The 4,627-nt window shown below is 35.9% G+C and overlaps 2 long non-coding RNA genes across 2 annotated transcripts; both read left to right on the top strand.

Annotated features, from left to right (window-relative positions):
• The first annotated feature begins 406 nt into the window (after positions 1–406).
• Positions 407–1,571, top strand: LOC130987113 (uncharacterized). The gene is made up of 2 exons (XR_009089571.1): positions 407–767; positions 1,380–1,571. It is a non-coding gene; the product is annotated as an uncharacterized LOC130987113 (long non-coding RNA).
• Positions 1,572–2,258: 687 nt separating this feature from the next.
• LOC130987112 (uncharacterized) lies at positions 2,259–3,420 on the top strand. Its single transcript, XR_009089570.1, has 2 exons — positions 2,259–2,616; positions 3,229–3,420. It is a non-coding gene; the product is annotated as an uncharacterized LOC130987112 (long non-coding RNA).
• Positions 3,421–4,627: the final 1,207 nt, after the last annotated feature.

Raw genomic sequence — 4,627 nt, 5'->3', positions numbered from 1 at the left:
CTCGGACTGAACTTCGAATGTTCAAAGGAAGCCACGTACTCCAGAAGTACAACCGCATTTAATGCAGAGATCTCAGGATCCTCCTTTCTCTGCAGAGATCATTCCTATTTGGTGTGTAACACCCCAAATATTTAGATTTATTATATAAGTTTAATTATTAGTATTTTTCGTGTATAGCTTATTATTTTTAAATAATTACATGATAAATATAGATATGCACCATTAATTTTATCTAGACTATTATTATTATTATTATTATTATTATTATTATTATTATTATTATTATTATTATTATTATTATTATTATTATTATTATTATTATTATTTTTGTTTCCTATTAGAACTAGAACTCTTTAAAGACTAGTATAAATATGAAATCAATTTACCAACCCTAGACAGAGAAACTCGAAGCCAACAGTAAATTTTAGTCGGGTTTTGGAGAGCTGTGGGGCGCAGGAAACGTGAGGAGCTGGAGTCAGTTTTTCGCAGGAAATCAAGTTCTGGCAGTTTCGGGAGAACGGCCATAACTTCCTCCACAGAACTCCGATTCAGGCGAAACAGGCGGCCACGGAAAGCTCTCTCGAAGACAAAGAAGTCGTATTTCTGGGCGAAATACGATTTGAGGACGTTTGAGACTTCAAACGAAGGCTTGAAGCTGACTGGTCTGTTCAGCTGCGAGTTTGACGAAAACTTTAGAAATTTCAAGAGTTCATATAGGGATGCGTTGGTAGAAATCATCAAAGGGAGTTATCAATTTCAAGAATTAGGTGAGGGATTTTACGCTTATTCATATGGTTATATATGTTTTTATTATCGCGTTTGATTACTTGTTTACGTGCATCTTATGTCTATGTTGTTATGTGTGATCATGGGACCTAAGCCATTGATCTATGTTATGTGTGATCATGGGACCTAAGCCATTGATCGATCATGGGACCTAAGCCATTGATTTATTGTTATGTGTGATCATGGGACCTAAGCCATTGATCGATCATGGGACCTAAGCCATTGATTTATTGTTATGTGTGATCATGGGACCTAAGCCATTGATCGATCATGGGACCTAAGCCATTGATTTATGTTATGTGCGATCATGGGACCTAAGCCATTGATCTATGTTATGTGCGATCATGGGACCTAAGCCATTGATCTATGTTATGTGCGATCATGGGACCTAAGCCATTGATCTATGTATGTGTTTGGTTATGGGACTTAAGCCATCGACTCAAACTATGATTATGTTTGTCAAGGGGCTCCGGTCTCTTGGCGTATGTTTGCAAGTATGATAATGTGATTTGATTATATATGTGACGTATGTGGATATTTGTTATGTTCCTCACTGAGTATATTTTCAATATGCTCACCCCTTATCGTTTCAGTTTTGCAGTTTCAGAGTCGAAGTGGCCATGGAAGTGGAGAATGACTAGGGATAAGGATTTCTTTTACATTGGACATTTTAGTTGAACTTATTAAGTTTTATTTTATTTTCATGTTACTACTTTAGTTTTGGCAAGTTGACTTTGAAATTAGTTTAAATTTTCTTTATAAATCAATAAATTTTATTTTCACTATATTAGTTCTTCAAAGTTTTTAATTTGAAAAGTTTATGAAAATTGGGGTGTTACATAGTGGTATCAGAGCGGGTCTACGTTCCTGTAGACTCGTGCTTTAAAAAAAAAAATGTTTTGCTTTCAAAAAGGTTTAAGTAAGCTTAAAAGGTTAGACTAGCCTAGTCATTCGAAACTCATGCGCTGCATCGACTCCAAGGTATGTGTTCTAATTGTTCAATTATAGTTATGGCAGTTATGATGTTTTACAAGATATTTTTTTTAATAATGTTTTTATGTTCTAGTACTATTATGTTTAGCTCTGTTAGAAATAGTTGTAATTGTGAAATTGTTTAGATGACACAAATGAAGAATGATTAGAAATTTCGAGGACGAAATTATTTTTAAGTGGGATAGGTTGTAACACCCCAAATATTTAGATTTATTATATAAGTTTAATTATTAGTATTTTTCGTGTATAGCTTATTATTTTTAAATAATTACATGATAAATATAGATATGCACCATTAATTTTATCTAGACTATTATTATTATTATTATTATTATTATTATTATTATTATTATTATTATTATTATTATTATTATTATTATTATTATTATTATTATTTTTGTTTCCTATTAGAACTAGAACTCTTTAAAGACTAGTATAAATATGAAATCAATTTACCAACCCTAGACAGAGAAACTCGAAGCCAACAGTAAATTTTAGTCGGGTTTTGGAGAGCTGTGGGGCGCAGGAAACGTGAGGAGCTGGAGTCAGTTTTTCGCAGGAAATCAAGTTCTGGCAGTTTCGGGAGAACGGCCATAACTTCCTCCACAGAACTCCGATTCAGGTGAAACAGGCGGCCACGGAAAGCTCTCTCGAAGACAAAGAAGTCGTATTTCTGGGCGAAATACGATTTGAGGACGTTTGAGACTTCAAACGAAGGCTTGAAGCTGACTGGTCTGTTCAGCTGCGAGTTTGACGAAAACTTTAGAAATTTCAAGAGTTCATATAGGGATGCGTTGGTAGAAATCATCAAAGGGAGTTATCAATTTCAAGAATTAGGTGAGGGATTTTACGCTTATTCATATGGTTATATATGTTTTTATTATCGCGTTTGATTACTTGTTTACGTGCATCTTATGTCTATGTTGTTATGTGTGATCATGGGACCTAAGCCATTGATCTATGTTATGTGTGATCATGGGACCTAAGCCATTGATCGATCATGGGACCTAAGCCATTGATTTATTGTTATGTGTGATCATGGGACCTAAGCCATTGATCGATCATGGGACCTAAGCCATTGATTTATTGTTATGTGTGATCATGGGACCTAAGCCATTGATCGATCATGGGACCTAAGCCATTGATTTATGTTATGTGCGATCATGGGACCTAAGCCATTGATCTATGTTATGTGCGATCATGGGACCTAAGCCATTGATCTATGTTATGTGCGATCATGGGACCTAAGCCATTGATCTATGTATGTGTTTGGTTATGGGACTTAAGCCATCGACTCAAACTATGATTATGTTTGTCAAGGGGCTCCGGTCTCTTGGCGTATGTTTGCAAGTATGATAATGTGATTTGATTATATATGTGACGTATGTGGATATTTGTTATGTTCCTCACTGAGTATATTTTCAATATGCTCACCCCTTATCGTTTCAGTTTTGCAGTTTCAGAGTCGAAGTGGCCATGGAAGTGGAGAATGACTAGGGATAAGGATTTCTTTTACATTGGACATTTTAGTTGAACTTATTAAGTTTTATTTTATTTTCATGTTACTACTTTAGTTTTGGCAAGTTGACTTTGAAATTAGTTTAAATTTTCTTTATAAATCAATAAATTTTATTTTCACTATATTAGTTCTTCAAAGTTTTTAATTTGAAAAGTTTATGAAAATTGGGGTGTTACATGGTGGCTACTTTATCAGAGACGTCGCATCTCCTACTCCTCAACATAGTCATTCTCACTAAACAAGGAACCTCGAAGATTGAAGCCTCTGCCCAAATTCAAATTGCTCTCCAACGGAAGAATTCTTGAAGACCTTCTCCGCCAACGGATCTATTCAAGACCTCTCCAATAAATAACGCTTGAGGATCACTTCAATCTTCACCGATTCAATGACATAAGCTGAAACTCTGCCAAAATTATTTCTCAGCCGAAGCTAACCTCTCCAAAGTTTGAATCGAAGAAGCGAATACCAAAGCCAAAATCAGTCACTGCTGATTACATACATTCTCTTAGACCTTAGGAAAACCCCTGTTTACCCAGAGCCTAGGTCAAAACTAACTCCAAAGAACTTGTTCTTTGAAGTTTAGTTGGCAAGATTTCAAACCTCCCTTCGACCGATAGAATCGAGTGTTTGAGTTGAAAAGGAGTTCAGGAAGGTACTCTGACTCCGTAAGATCCTAGTGCCAGTTCGTGCTAGTAGTGAGAAATCCAACACGAGTGAAATGTTGGTACTGAAGATTGGGATCTTCAGTTGATTCGGTTGTGTGCACCCAGCAACCACACTGATTCGGTTTGCTGTGCACCCGTAAGCACAAGCATCGGTTTGCAGTGCACTCGTAAGCACTTGCAGAGTGAAGTTGTTGGTCTGATCAACCGACCGTGGATGTAGGAAGTGTTTTCCGAACCACGTAAAAATCTCTGTGTTATTTACAGCTTTCTGTTTTACTTTCCTACTTGTGTTCTTACATTTGATAAACTGAATACTGATTAAATGCAAAGAGAAACTTAAGACTAACAACGTGCTCAACAAAGGTTATTGCGAAACAAAAGTATTTCCGCTGCGTATATTATCAGTCTGACTGATCTATCATCTGATAGTCAGGAAGATTTATAACATCTCTGTTTTAGCAAACTCGACTGAAGCCTTACGTGCATCAGTTAAGTTCCAGTGACTTAACTGATAACTCATTACTGAAGAGTCTTTCAGTATCAGTCGTCAATCCTGTTTTGGTCAAAACTCTCTTCAGTAAACAGGTGTTTAAGTTTGTGTGTAAAGTTTCGTTTTGATCTCTATCTTGAGATCCTTCTGATTTAATAAAAATAGCCTATAGGT

Source organism: Salvia miltiorrhiza, chromosome 5 (genome assembly GCF_028751815.1).
Source record: "Salvia miltiorrhiza cultivar Shanhuang (shh) chromosome 5, IMPLAD_Smil_shh, whole genome shotgun sequence".
In the NCBI taxonomy this organism is placed as follows: Eukaryota; Viridiplantae; Streptophyta; class Magnoliopsida; order Lamiales; family Lamiaceae; genus Salvia; species Salvia miltiorrhiza.
The sequence above is the reverse complement of the archived record's forward strand: the minus strand, read 5'-3'. Positions and strand labels throughout refer to the sequence as shown.